This window comes from Lissotriton helveticus, chromosome 3_2, assembly GCF_964261635.1.
Source record: "Lissotriton helveticus chromosome 3_2, aLisHel1.1, whole genome shotgun sequence".
Taxonomy (NCBI): domain Eukaryota; kingdom Metazoa; phylum Chordata; class Amphibia; order Caudata; family Salamandridae; genus Lissotriton; species Lissotriton helveticus.
In genome coordinates, this window is record NC_136062.1 from 242,925,810 (window position 1) to 242,941,672 (window position 15,863).

Genomic DNA, 15,863 nt, shown 5'->3' on the forward strand with positions numbered 1-15,863 from the left:
TTCATTGCGGCAGTACGCAATTAAAATTTATTATGAAATCAACATTAACTATTTACATTAGATCTGTCATACTCAAAAACAGAACAGAATGGCATTGATTTTGTGCCTACCCGTTAAATCCCTGTCAGCTCCAGGCAGGGAAGGTGTATCTACCCGCTATTACATGCAGTCCGGAGAGAAGAAGGATATTATGTCGGATAACTCCACCAACCCCCACCCCCACCCCACCCATCCCCCCATATTGTCCCAGAAGACGAGCCAACATTGGGATGGAAAATCAACCTGGTAAGAAAATAAATGAATGGTTATTGGTGTGCTCTCATCACCTTACCCCCATGTTGGCATACCCAAAAGATATCAGGACTTGTGTATTAGAGGCTTTCAACCCATGCCAACCTTGTGCAGAATCTTTGCAGTAGAACAGTAGCAATTACCGCAAATATATTGGCATTAGCACACATAAAAATAGTATAAAGAATGAAAATAACAAGCTTTATGTAGGCATAGATGTATTCCCTACACGACGAAGCCCAAATGATTGGAAGCAAGTAACTCGGATGTTAGGGCAGATGACACACAGCAATCACACACTGATGCCAAGGCTAAGCATATATATCCCATGCTGACACAACCCATAGATCATTAGAAAGACATGTCTAGGGATAGTACCATATGTCCTTGGAAATGTTCCTTCCACTGGTAAATCAGAGCTCTCTGGCCCAAAACAGAGCATGGTGCCCTATTTGTATCGATTCACACAAGGATTTCTGAGAGGGTTTTCCCATGATGATGGCATGGGTTAAGAGTCACGTTAGGGGCACTTTGACTTTCTATATACCTAATAGATAACTGCATACAGAGAAGGGCACACTATCTTAGTATTTATTATTGGCTGAGAATAATTTGAGCATTCTACTCATCACTTTTGTGTACACATCATTGCAACACCCTAAATGAAATGGGTATACCCAGTTGTGGATACTATTCTCACTGTGCCACTGGAACCAAGCTACACCTGACTGGAGAGCCCCACTTAGGACGAAACCGGTTTTGGGTTGCTTGTGTTCCAGATCAGAGAAGACCTGGCCTGGAAGTTCAGGCTGGATGTTACTAATGGAGCAGGGTCAAGACTGATTTGCAGAAGGCAGAGTGTAGTGTTGTGCTTAGAAACGGCGGGCCCGATTCACAGAACTAACAAGACAAAATCCTAAACTTACTACTTTTGGTATTCACAGAAGTCATTTAGTAGCAGTAAAGTTAGGATTTTGTCCTAAGTCTGTCTTAAGTCTGTCTTAAGTCCATCCTAAGTTTGTCTTAAGTTTGTCTTAAGTCTGTCTTAGGTCTGTCTTAAGTTTGTCTTAGGTTTGTCTTAAGTCTGTCTTAAGTCTGTCTTAAGTCTGTCCTAAGTTTGTCTTAAGTCTGTCTTAACTCTGTCTTAAGTCTGTCTTAAGACTGTCTTAAGTCTGTCCTACTACTTTTGGTATTCACAGAAGGCATTTAGTAGTAGTAAAGTTAGGATTTTGTCTTAAGTTTGACTTAAGACAGACTTAAGACAGTTCTAAGACAAACTTAAGACAAACAAGACAAACTTAGGACAGACTTAAGACAGACATAAAACAGATTGAAGAGAGACTTAAGACAAACTTAGGACAGACTTATACCAAAAGTAGTAAGTTTAGGATTTTGTCTTAAGTCAGTTCTGTGAATCGGGCCCTATATATATTAGTGGAATGAGTGAAAAGTGTGGATGTTGTAGTTGTGAACGTTAGGGGTGGACAGTTGGAAGGCGGAGAGCAGATTGGCTGTGTCTCACAGGTGCTCTGCCTAGTCGTAAATAAAGTCACTTATACTTTATTTAAAGTGTAGCGTACTTACCGCACTGTGTTGGTGACGATCGTGAAAAGGCATTCAGAGTCTTCCAGTGTGGTTTCTCATTGGAGGTTGTGAATGGTGGCGATGTGTCAGGAAATCCCTGCACCATCGGGGAAAAGTCATCCGCGACTTCAACGGACTACAACTCCCAGAAGGCAAAGCGGGAGGAGCGTTATGCAACTCTGAGTAGTGGTTGCATAACGCAATTACAAAACGCCTATATAGGCGGTACTTGGTGAAGGAACGGTGTCGGATATTCTAGTATCCACACGACCTTCCACCAAGCTGTTCCTGAGCACACGCAGAGAGAAGACTTCCCAGCAGGATTCAAAGACAAAGACGGAGGTTGGTCGAGAGATTCTCCCCAGGCCGTTCTTTGTTAGTCCGCCCTGTTTCTTCTAAGTGAGCCGCCAGGAACGCTTCCTTGCCGCTTCTGACTCGGACGAGTCGGGAAGCCTGCCAGTGACATCGGACGCGGAAAACATTGCCGCCGCTGACTCAGAGGAGTCAGGAATCCAACACCTGGGCAGACGCTGGTTTGAGCGGAGTGTGGTTCTGAAATTCTGGACCCTGCTGTTATCCCGGTATCGAGATCCAATACCCGTGCCACAAAATATCAACATACCAGGACGAATTTGGTGTCGACGGACCGATAATGATTAGGACATCATCCCTATGCATTTGCGTCATGATTGGGGGATGCCAACACCCCTAAACCATAGTTTCCGTTCCGACCCCTTAGACTCCATTTTGTAAAACGGCATCCATCTTGCGTCTTGCCCTCATGATAAGTCAATTGAGTAAGGTCGAGCTTGATCTAAAAGGACACGTCCACCTTCTCTGACTCCCCCCTGACCTGTCCCAACTGACTCCATTGCCTCCAGCCAAACCTGTTTGGGCAGCTCCTCACCCAGTGGCCGAATAAGATAGCATCAATACATAACATGCCACAAACCATTCACTACGTACAGCACATGTTTTCATCACACACACACCTGTCCATGTTCCTTGTTTATGGCCAGTTTTATGACTAGGAGGTGCCCTGCTTTATTGAGGTTTCATCGATATCTGATGGGAGTTCCGGGCCTGGCCGGGTAATCTATCACGAACTGGACGTCTAAAATATGGGTTGGCCTACATGACTTCGCTCTTTGTATTATTGTAGAAATATGTGTATAACCATATCGTAAACTTAAGAATTCATGCCTGCAGCTATTATTTCTGTATATAAGGAGAAAGCTGGTTCTGTAAAAACGAACAGTCTCCTGAGAAATACACGCCCCGGGTTGTCGTGTTTCTAGGACACATGTTACTTGGTAGCTGCCAATAAAACTCGATCTCTGACTTCAACTAGAAGACTCCGTGTTTCTGTGGTCCGGAACATTGAGAACTCAGAGGTCTTCGGGTGTTATCCCCTGGCACCACCGGGTTCCTAAAAACCCGTTACCTCAGTTGGCGCCCAACTCGGGGCGGTATCAAGCGGCGACGGTCCAAGCCAGATGTTCGTGAGGAGCTTTGTGTGAAAATTCCAGAGGACGGCCAGCCACTTCAGCGACCCCTGTATGTCGACGTGGTTCCGAAGGTCTTTGCTGCGAGGTTCCCCGCGTCCCGACGGCTACGAGGGACTGCTGCCCTGACTATCGCCCTGTTTTGGACCCAGTGATCCTTGGTAGAGCGAAACGATAGACGAGTCTTCTAGTGACGTCATCGATCTTCAAATACTTCAGTTAAGTATAAGTGGAGCGTCTCCAAGTCCTTAGTTTGATCCTTAGTTTTTGGTATCCTTGAGATACGTTTTGATTTGGTACTTGCAAGCCCCAAAGCCGAAGGACTCGTGTATTCACGAGAAATATCGTAATTGATAATCCTTTGAAGTTTGAAGCTAAACTAGTGAGCAAAGATGCCTTGTTTTAGCAGATTTGGAAACTTGTTTTGTCTTGGTTGTAGTGAGGACTCCCGATTAGAGGATTCTTGTCCGGTTCCTCCGATCGGAACTCCAACATATGAGTTATATATAAAACACGGCGTAGGTCCTATAACATACAATGAAGTGTGGATAAAATACATCCGCAAGGATGGTGTTTTAAAATGGCCCCAATATGGTAGTTTTGACTCAGAAATATTAGATAACCTCGAGGTCAAATTGTTCAAGAAAAAAGCCCGGCCGGCGATGTTTGACTCTTTTCGCTTGTGGCGCAAAGAAGCCAAACAGAAAGAAATAAAATTAGCAAAAAGGAATAAAAGAGGTATGTCGATGGTGCAAGCTGCCGTCGCATACAGGGATAACGAGGAAGAGCAAGAGAGCGAACAAATGCTTAGGAGCAAGAAACTAGCAGTAGATAAATGCTACCCAATGTTACCACATAAGGGACAAGGTCAAGAGGAAACATCCGAGAAAGATCCATTAATGTCCCACTTATTAAGCTCACCGCCACCGTATGCGTTAGACGCTACCGCAACCCCAAAGCGTTTTATTATACCGCGCCCCGGCGCACGAAACACGGCTCTTGCACAAACGCCAGCTACTCTTCAGCTGGTTCCTACTTCTCCGGCGCAGCCTTCTCAAGGGCCGCCACCTCTGCTACATACTCCATCTACTTCTACGACTTTGCCTACCGCTCCAACTGTTCCCTATGATACTACATCTGCCACTGCTTCAACTTCCTCTGCTATTGCTTCGACTTCTTCTTTGCATCAGCCTGTCTTTTCTGACGCATCTGCACCCCCGCAAGCTTCTCCTTCGATTAGTCAGAGAATGGCAAGTACTGTCACTGGTCTGTTTTCAACTTTCTTTGGGTCGCCTAGAACGACCGCTAAAACGGAACGTAGACAGTTACGTAGTCAGCTGCCTGATTACGAGGAAAGAGAAGTGCTAAATGAGCTAGCACGCCAATGGATTACGGACACTGTTAGATATGATGTTCAGTCTGTTATGGAAGTTTTCCGTCAATGGGATGCACCCACTCAGAGATATGTATTCGAAGAGATGTGTGTATATCTGTGTGAAGATTTGGAGACAAATGATCCCAAACGCAAAATGAACGAACTATGGCGTACGCGTTTTAAGTTCCTTGAAGGTATGATTATAGGCGCCGATGTTGAGAAAGCGATAGATTTATTGTTTTCTTATAGGAGTAAGGGAAATACTTCTAGATCATTGTACGAAGACGACGTATCAGGTAGGAAAAAAGCAAGACAGTACCCCATGAGAGAGGTTCCTCCGGTTTGGAGGGAAGGTGATGCGAATGTAAATCCACCAATTCTGCCACATTTCCAGCGTGTGTGGGTACATGTCCCCTGGAAAAGATCCGAAGTTTTAGCACTCAAGCAGACATTACCCGATCCCCGTAAAAACCCGACTGGGTATTATAAGGAGTTATCGCAGACTGCCAGCTCATGTATAATGAATTTAGCGGATGTAGACATGTTGTTTGGGAATGTTGTTCCACATCCTTTATGGAGTAAAATTCGTCATACGGATCATGATCAAGAACTAGGTGACTCATGGGCTAATATTGCAGGTATAGATGCTAGACAAATCGGTGGTTCTAAACCTGAGCCGTTGATAGCCGAACTTCCTGGTAGGATTATCGCGTACATGAAAACATTAATGCCTGAATTACGCGTAAATTGGGACAAGCTGTCTGCATGCAAGCAGAAGAAAGATGAGAATGTGTCTGACTTTTTCACGAGATTTGAGGAGACTTTCACAGATCATAGTGGTCAGGATATGGCTACCGAGGGTGGTCAAAGACTGTTTGTAGACAAATTTGTACATAATCTGCTTCCTGAACTGTGTAATAAGCTGAAAGATTCAGAGAGTGCTTGGGCTGTCTCCACGTCAGCACAGATTTTAGCTACAGCCCAGTACTATGAAAATAGGCGCAAAGACGAGCTAGATAAAATAGACAAAAAAACGAAAGATTTAAAAACTAAAGTTCTTCTCCAGCAGGCCTATCCGCCTCATACGGCTAGTCAGCCTAATTATCAACAACCACAGCAGTATTCGAGAAACGCGCAAGGAAACGAGTTTTCCCATCAGCGTATTCCGTATGGCCCGAATCAATGCGCATATTGCAAGGAAGAGGGTCACTTTAAAGGTAATTGTCCGGCTCTTGCGCGACGTTTAAACGGTGTTTCAGATATAAGGGGTAGAGGTGTTCAACATGCTCCTAGGGGTAGGGGCCGTGGAAATGTCCCCCGGAATCCAACTTCTTTTCCGCCTCAGAATTCCTTGAACAGTTTTGACCAACAGAATAATGCATCGTCCAGGTCAGCCCAGTACTATGCTGACGACTATTGCGTGATGCATTGTGCTCGGCTCCTGTGTTGGGATACCCCAACTACAGTAAGCCTTTTACATTATATGTCCATGAGAAGGAAGGTTGTGCATTATCAGTCCTAACACAATACTTTGGGGATAAACAGCGCCCATGCGCGTATTTTTCGGCAACTCTAGATCCCGTGGCTAAGGCACTACCAAGTTGTCTGAGGGCCACCGCCGCAGCGGCTGTCTGCATTCGACAGTCCGCTGGGCTAGTCATGAATAATACTCTGATCGTTATGGTCCCACATGCAGTAGACATTTTGCTAAATAGGACGAAGACACAACATCTTACTAGCGCTCGACTATCCAGTTACGAACTAACACTGTTAGCGAGTCACATTCACATAAAGAGGTGTGATGCAAAAGGAAAGCGAGTGAATGTGTACACTGACAGCCAATACGCCTCTGGCGTGGCTCACAGTTTTGGGAGATTGTGGCGTGAACGTGGGTTCCTGACGTCGCATGGTGCAAAGATACAACATGGTCAGCTAGTTAATGAGCTCCTCGAGTCACTGACGTTGCCACTACAAGTTGCAATCGTAAAATGCAGTGCACACAGAAAAATTCAAGACGATGTTGGCCACGGGAATGCATTTGCAGACGAGGTTGTGAAAGAGACTGCAAGGAACACAATGAGTCGGATGTATGTTGTAGGTCCCGCTAGATGGATTACTGATGTGGGGATGTGTGAGGACACCATTGAAAGCGTGAAAACTATACAAGCTGAGGCCACTGAGAAAGAGGTGAATGAATGGAGAGAAAACAAGGGTAGATTAGATGCGAATGGTTGTTGGGTCGAATTGTCAGAACACCAGCGATGGCTATTACCTAACGCATATGTACTTGCAGTAGTAACAATGGCCCATGGAATTGCACACATCAGTGCGAAAGGAATCTGTAAACTATTGGCCCCAGTATGGCAGAACAGTAATATCCCAAAATATGCAGAGAATGTGGTCAGAAACTGTATGGTATGTTTGAAGCACAATCCCGGTAGGGGAACCCCAACTCCAGCTGGTCATTTTGCGCCTCCAAAGTATCCGTTCGAGGTTTTGCAGCTCGATTTCATCCACATGGAGAGGTGCAACAATCTGAAGTATGTGCTCGTTGTTGTTTGCGCTTTCTCCAGGTGGGTGGAAGCGTACCCCCTTAAGGACAACACCGCCTTGTCAACTGCCAAAGCCCTTGTCAAGGAATTTTTCCCTAGATTCGGTATGCCTAGAATCGTTTGGAGTGATAATGGAAGTGAATTCGTGGGACGTGTGATGAGGGGAGTGTGTGAGTGTCTAGGCATACACCAGAAATTCCACGCTGCAAATCACCCCCAATCAGCTGGATTAGTGGAGTGCTACAATGGCACGTTAAAACTCAAATTAGCCAAGATCCAAGCCAGTACAGGTCTTAAATGGCCTGACGCCTTGCCTCTAGCACTCCTGTCGACCAGAATGACCGTCCATTCCAGATTAGGACTTAGCCCTCATGAAATAGTGTTTGGCCGCCCAGCCAACGTCTGGGGCGTGCCCAGGCCAAAGAAACTCAGCGAAATAGAGTACCCCGTACTGCTTGATTATTTGTGCGAATTAACAACTAAATTGCGTGTTTTACACCAACAGGTTCACAGTTCCTCTCCGCCAGCCTCTGATGATCCAGGTCACTCCATCGAACCCGGCACCTGGGTGCTGGTGCGGAATTTTCAGCGCACGAACAATGAACAGCCCAGGTGGACCGGACCATACCTTGTTCTTCTGTCCACGAGATCAGCCGTTCGGGTGGAAGGAAAGAAGAACTGGATCCACGGGACCCATTGTAAACGGGTCCCTCTGCCCCTTCCCTACGACCGGTGGGTCAAGGAAGGAATTGCCGACTCCGAGACAGAGTCCATACCTCGCTTCATCCCTTTCAGTGATGCACGTTTGAAAGGAACTGGTACCGAAAAGGAGAGTGATTATATTTTACAAGGACTTGTGTCACCGTCAATGCAGTTGGACACTACGGAACCTGAGACATTGTTTGAAGACCACACCGTACCTGGGAAACAACGATATAATCTAAGGTCGAGACAAAGAGACTAATAAAAAAAAAAGAGGCAAATTAATGTGATTTTCCTTTCCCCCAAGAACTATTTTTGATTTTTCAGCTCTCTCGCCCAGGGAACTTGCTCATTTTTGATTTTCGAACCGCCATCCGGTTCTGCTGCTAGGGTCGCGGTTGAAGTCTGGGGAGTGCAGCTGGGGACGTTTAGGTCTACGGTTCTGGTTGGTCCAAGGGAGTTACCCCGGACTGAACAGAGCGCATTCCCTGGCAGAATCAATCTACCACCGCGGGCAGCAACTAGAGGATGGGGTTTCCGAGGGTTGAGAGACCTGCCAGATTCACAAACTTTGAAAGACAATTATGCACAGTGCTGGCCAGAAAAAGGTTTTTGATAATATGTATTTTAATGTTGTGCAGCATAACGATGTTCTTGATTGGCTATACTCTATTCACATTTCAAGTCACCTTTGCAAATGACACTCTGCCAACACCTCCTCCTACTATCTCTCCACACTCCTTTCACCCTCTATCTGAACACGAGTCTGCCAGAAGACTCGTATTTATAAATAACTCATTCGTCCAACTCCTACACCAACACCAGTCCATAATGAACACATCGAACTGTTGGATATGCGGACTCATGCCGCACACAACTGATAAGGGTATCCCATACTTCATCCTGCCATTCAGTTATTATGGTTCTCTGTGGGCTTTTCAGACGATGTTCGCCCTGGAACCATACCCGCCCCGTTCCACTGAGAGCGATTCCAGCAACAAAGCACTAGTGGCAGGGATAAGAAATATGAGTAGGGATATTGACACATATCGAGCGATTCCCAAAGATGAACTCACTCCATACAGTCGCTGGAACGTAACCAAATATGGAGTTTCCTTGAGTAAGGGCCAGACAGCAAAGAAATCCCGCCCAGTTTGGATAGTGCCACACCGAGGTCACTTATGTCTGCAAGGTATCGGCAGGGATCCCAAAGCACAATTGGGAAAGAGCATATGCACGGAAACATATGTATTCGCTTCCCGAACTTCCCCTCTATTCTTGGCAGCTAAAGGTACATATTTCGTCTGCCATGACCAAGCCTATACATGGTTGCCCCCTGACTTCTCGGGCACGTGTTTTATCTCATTTCTGCTGCCACCCACCTATACGGCCAGGGCAGATTACCATCGGACCAGAACAGCTAGGGGTGTCGTGAGTAAAGACGACACTGCGGGTCAGGAATTTGCCGACTTCGCAAAGGGTTTTCTGCCATTTTGGGGGCCTATGGTGAACAGCAGGAACATTCGCCAGTTATCGAGGATAGTTGAATCCGCCGTGACGGAAACGGCCGGAGCCCTTGGCAACTTAACATCTGAGCTTCAGTCGGATCGACTTATGACCCATCAGAACCGGGTTGCCCTAGATATCATACTTGCAGACCGTGGTGGTGTATGTAGAGTGATCCAATCCAGTTGCTGCATTTTCATCCCTGATAATGCACCGACAGTGTACCAGGCCATCTCTAAGCTACACGAAATATCTGGTTCCCTTCACGTAGAAAAAGGGGATTGGTCCCTGCTAGGGTGGTTCTGGGAACTAATCACTGCCTGGGGATGGAAAACACTGATCTTCGTTGGAATGATCTTGGCGCTTCTGTTTATGTTCTGCCTGTGTGTACAGTGTGCTCCTGCACTATGTGGCCTCTGCGCTACATCATGTGTAAGGAAGCCTGTGTCCAGGGACGAACTGAGCAACAGAATGATGCTACAGAAGCATCTCCACGAATACCTTCATACCGATTTGGATTCAGATTAACATGAATTATTGCCTTATATGAGGGCAAAAGGAGGGTCTGTGGTTCTGAAATTCTGGACCCTGCTGTTATCCCGGTATCGAGATCCAATACCCGTGCCACAAAATATCAACATACCAGGACGAATTTGGTGTCGACGGACCGATAATGATTAGGACATCATCCCTATGCATTTGCGTCATGATTGAGGGATGCCAACACCCCTAAACCATAGTTTCCGTTCCGACCCCTTAGACTCCATTTTGTAAAACGGCATCCATCTTGCGTCTTGCCCTCATGATAAGTCAATTGAGTAAGGTCGAGCTTGATCTAAAAGGACACGTCCACCTTCTCTGACTCCCCCCTGACCTGTCCCAACTGACTCCATTGCCTCCAGCCAAACCTGTTTGGGCTGCTCCTCACCCAGTGGCCGAATAAGATAGCATCAATACATAACATGCCACAAACCATTCACTACGTACAGAACATGTTTTCATCACACACACTCCTGTCCATGTTCCTTGTTTATGGCCAGTTTTATGACTAGGAGGTGCCCTGCTTTATTGGGGTTTCATCGATATCTGATGAGAGTTCCGGGCCTGGCCGGGTAATCTATCACGAACTGGACGTCTAAAATATGGGTTGGCCTACATGACTTCGCTCTTTGTATTATTGTAGAAATATGTGTATAACCATATCGTAAACTTAAGAATTCATGCCTGCAGCTATTATTTCTGTATATAAGGAGAAAGCTGGTTCTGTAAAAACGAACAGTCTCCTGAGAAATACACGCCCCGGGTTGTCGTGTTTCTAGGACACATGTTACTTGGTAGCTGCCAATAAAACTCGATCTCTGACTTCAACTAGAAGACTCCGTGTTTCTGTGGTCCGGAACAGGGAGAACTCAGAGGTCTTCGGGTGTTATCCCCTGGCACCACCGGGTTCCTAAAAACCCGTTACCTCAGGAGGCTCCCAGCAGCCAAGTTTGTTTCATTGAAACTGTGAGGCAAATTCACCACGCAGCTGCACAAGTTAGCGAGACTTTGTTTTGCCTATACGAGGACTGGTTGGTGTGAGCCGAAGCTCCCAGCCTGTCCCCTATCTACGGGAAACTCCAGCGGTGACGCACACCAGGAGGTGTTTGCAGCGTACCGGCTGTAGAGTGTTTCCGAGGACGATAGAGCGGCTGCTCTCGTCACCGGCATCTGGCATTGTTTGGACAACTGTGACGCATCACCAGGAGGTGAAGCAGCGTCCCGTTGTAAAAGAGGAAGAGGTCGAGCGGCTGCTCCCTACAGGTCGAGACCCCGGCTGGGTGTCTCCCTGACTCCTCTGTGAGAAGCTGCTGTTTCCACGTACCCCTCGAGACACATCGAGTGGCATTGCCGGCTACTGTGTTTCTGCCCTCTGTTGGCATACGTCGGGACCGGCGTATTTGCAGAGGACAGGGTAACGTATACCGGCTGGAGGTTACCAGTAACTATTTACATTATTGTTTCCTGTATATTGTATTTACTACAATAAATAACCAAACCTAGAGCCTTGTCGTGTCCTGCTTTGCTGTGTCTGTGTCGACCCCGAGACCCCCAGGTGTTACATGATGTACTTTTTACCATGTATTGAAGTCCTTAGGACTGTGTCAGCTGCAGGTTTGACTGCCCTGGGCCCCTCCTGGCCCCAATCGAACCCGGGGAGGCAATCTGTTTGGCCATAAGTGGACTCCTGATTTGTGGTAAATGTGGTGGCAATGGGAGAGGGAGCACGCTCTTCATCTTCGTCGTTGAGCGAGTGTGCATCAGTATCCGCCACTGTCTCTGACCCTTGTATGCTGCTCTCTGGCACAAGCAGGACTCTGCGCACCCGAAAAAACATGCCGGCCAGCGCATAGAAGTGTACTGCTTATTGTCAATACTTTTTAATGAGGCGGAGTTTTTTTGCCTTGCAGGTTTCTTACTGCTGCTCTTCCTGATTGTTTGCAAGCTACAATTGATTAAGACTGTGTTATGTCTTAACCATCTTTAATCATCTTTACCAAGGGCAGGGGGCTCATGGTCAACAAGCTCTTGGTGCTCTCATCTGTGGGCAGGTGGATCTGTGGGCACGAGGTGAGGGAAGATTCTACTGGACTGAGCAGGATGGTTGGTGCCTGTAAGCCAGAAGACTTTTGAGGTGCCTCTGGGTGGCTGCCCGTAATCTTATACTTAGTAAAATACACTTGAACCTACTTCAAGAAGCGCATGTGCATGATCCTACTTTATCGATGCAACACTGGCGACGATTGGTAAATCCATGTCTGCAGCGTCATTGACTAGAGCAGATAGGATGAACGGCAGGAGGCAATCCAGTCAACGAGGATTGATGGCGGGAGGCAGTCCAATCAAGTCCAGTCAACTGTGTTTTACAAGGTTAGAAGTGCAAGTGGAACCTTGTTACGGGCAGCTGTGCACTGTGGGCGTCCATACTGCTATGCTTTACAAACTATAGCAAACATAGTATCAAGGAGCACACTTATATCTAAAGCAATTCAAATGTCAAGTACAATATAATCTTTAAAAATCATGGCATTAATGAAACATATGTAGACAGGAGTCTTGACAGTTCTTGAATTCAGATATGTTGCTTTTACTGTCACAATTAGAAGAATGAATACATGCATCGGCCCAGCCAACACGTTTCGTCCGTAAAAGGATTTCATCAGGGTTAAAATATGACGTGGTAGAAATACCAATGGAGCAGGCCTTCTGATGGAGAATAGATTTATTTTGTGTTGTGAATCCCCCGTAGCGTGCTCTCAATCACCCAAATTAAAGCCTCGGTTCTTCGGTTGAGATAAGAATTTCCAAGAATGGAGTGATTCTCTATTAATAAATAGATGCAGTTGAATCTTATCTGAAAAAATCCTTCTTGATTAATATATAATCACTGGGATTCCCCATAGCGTAAAGAAGGTAAGGTCCCCAGAGTAAATATCCTCTGTCTTCTTGCCAGTCGTCTATCTGTGAATCTTTACAAACTATGATCAGTTACTGCGCGTGTGCGCAACATTCATTTTCTTTCTGTGCCAGGAGATCTATGTCAAGATCAGGCACGTACTACAAGCCCCACTGCCTCTAGAAATAGAATGCTTTGCTACAGCAGGCATTTTCAGCATTTCCGTCCCGTTTTATTTTACGGCTAAACTCAAGTGATTCCTAGTAACACAAAAATTTGACAGGCACACCATTTTATTCAGGTTGCCATTGATATTGTACCTTGTATCACCTCAAATTATGCCACAAGTTCTACAGTAACCAGTGAAGATGTTTTAAAGTAACAAGTATACCACACCATATTATTCAGCCTGTTATTGATATGAGCAAAGCTTCTGCTTATGTTACGGTAATAGGCACACCTACATCAGTTTTCTCGGATAGTCTCAAACATTTGGGTATTTTTCAGTGACTGTGTATTTAATTTGCATACACCATGCAGTCTTTTAATCCTCTTCCACCCTTTCTACAGTCACCTGGAGAACCCACTGTGCCTTGAAACGAATGGTTTCAAATGTTCAATGAATGTCTCTGGGCAATTGATGGGTTCAGGTTTAAACCTGAGATGAGGTTAGAATGCTCACTAGGTATGGACGGTCAGGAAATATTCACACATTTGCCAGTCTACACACCTCTGGATGTTGAAGAATTGGATGAATATGGAGAAGCTGTTAAGACATTGGAGAAGGTTTTCAAAACCTCTAAACTTATTAGTAAGAAGGCACACATTTTTTTCCTGCGAACAGACGGCCACTGAATCTGTTGATACGTATGTTGCCTCTTTACGTGAACTAGCAGCCAAATGTGAGCTTGCTAATTTCACAGATCAATTAATCAGAGACCAACTAGTTACTAGGGGCTTTAATAAAAAGATCCAAGAGAGACTGCTTACATGCAAGAATCCACCCATAGATGAGGCTGTTGAAATTGCCAATGATATCCAAGAGTCGAAGCATTCGGTTAAAGAACTTAATAAAGTTGATGATACAGTACTTGATACAGTACATGTAGTAAAGGGCATCAAGTCTTTAGCAAACAAGACAGTTGACAAACCTAAAACAATGGAATGGAAAAGGCCACCAACCAGTGGCAGTGTTTGTTATGTTGTGGATCCAAATTTCCCTTAGCTTCCTATAAACAATGTCCATCTATTTCTAGAGAATGCAACAAGTGTGGTATTACGGGTCACTTTGGAAAAATGTGCAGAGCTAGAAGAGGAAAAGTGAATGTAGTCATGGAAGAGTGTGACCAAAGCATAACCAATGATATGAATAATGTATTAATAGATGTGTCAGTGTATGTTCAAGTTGAGTGTAATAATACCAGTACTACAGCTTCAGCTTATGAACCTGGGGGCAGCAACGATACCTGTTATGATAGGATTCAGTTTGTTAGAATTAATAACAAAATAATTTTCCTTTGTCCAAAGATCCTATTGAGATATTTTAGGTGGGAAGCTTGATGTTGGACCCGGTCCTTTGGGCAGGTCTACCCCGTGACTTTTTGCTTTTTCCTAGCCTGTTTTTGGAACCTGGATTGGTGATTGTAGGCCTCTGCGCACTTTTTCACTGTGGTACAGTGTAAAGTGCGTGTGCTTTCTGTGTATGGATGGTGAGTGACCTGCCCTCCCATAGGAATGACTGGGAATATGTATGCCCATGGTAGATTCCTGATGCATGGGGAGTGCAGGGTCGAGTTTGATATGTGTGAACTCGTGAGAATGAATGCTGCAAAATGATGTATGCAGCATGACTGTGTCTAGTCTAGAAGTACCACTTTTGGAAGTTGGCATAATTGTGTAAGTTGGTGCTAGCGTGTGATTGGCTGGTGAGTCTGCCCAGGCATGCCTGGGCCTGTTGGTAGATGGACTGTCTGGTTTGAGTAGAACAGGGTCTGCAGGGTCCGCAAGGCCCCGGAGGAGGGGGTAGATGAAAGGCCCCTCTGCTGTCAGGGATGGGAGGAAAGAGCATCTGGTGGTGCCGGGCTGTGCCTGTCGCCCACCCTGCTGGCTCTCCATCCGGGCGGCCTACTGTCACCTCTGGCCCTGAAGCTGTCAGGGAGACGTAAACCAGAAACATTCCAGTACTCAGGGCCCCTTGCACGAAAGCTTCAAAGTACTTCAAAGGCATTTCTGTGTATAAGAAGGGACGGTGTCTCCTTCCAAAATGTTCTTGTGCTAGCTCTTGTGGCTGACGTGGATCTACCAGGGGTGGGCGCTGCCCAGCCCCTGGGTGCCTGGATTCCTGGACTCCTGGGGGACCCTTCTGCCCTGCCTGGGCTGAAGGGGGGACTTTGCTTAGCCCCCTGGGACTCTCTGGGACCTTTGTGCAGCATGGTGGAGCTGCATTGCTGAAGGACTTGGCTGGACTTGTCCCGGTAGCGCTGAGGGAGCGCTTCATCTGCATCTAGCGCTGAGAGAGCGCTTTATTGCCTTCCAGCGCTGGGAGCGCTGGACTTGTCCTTCATAGCGCTGAGAGCGCTTTATTTCCTGCCCATGGCGCTTTGGTTGCACTTCTAGTGCTGGAGCGCTTTGTGTGCCTCTATAGCGCTTGGAAGCGCGTTGCTGCTGGAGGCCGGCGGCGGATCGGCGCGGGAGCCCACTCCGCTTATTTTTCCGACTTGGATTTGCCCAGGTTTATGTGAGTTACGAGTGCCCACCTCGCGATTGCTGCCCGCCTGCCTGCCTAGCGAGGGCCGCCGCGCTGCCCGCGGCGACCCGGAAGTACCTGGCCGGCCGGCCAATCCCTGCGCGGCCGGCCGAAAGTCCCGCCCCGCAGCCTGTGAGGCGGGAGGAAGAGGAGGAAGGCGCGAGGG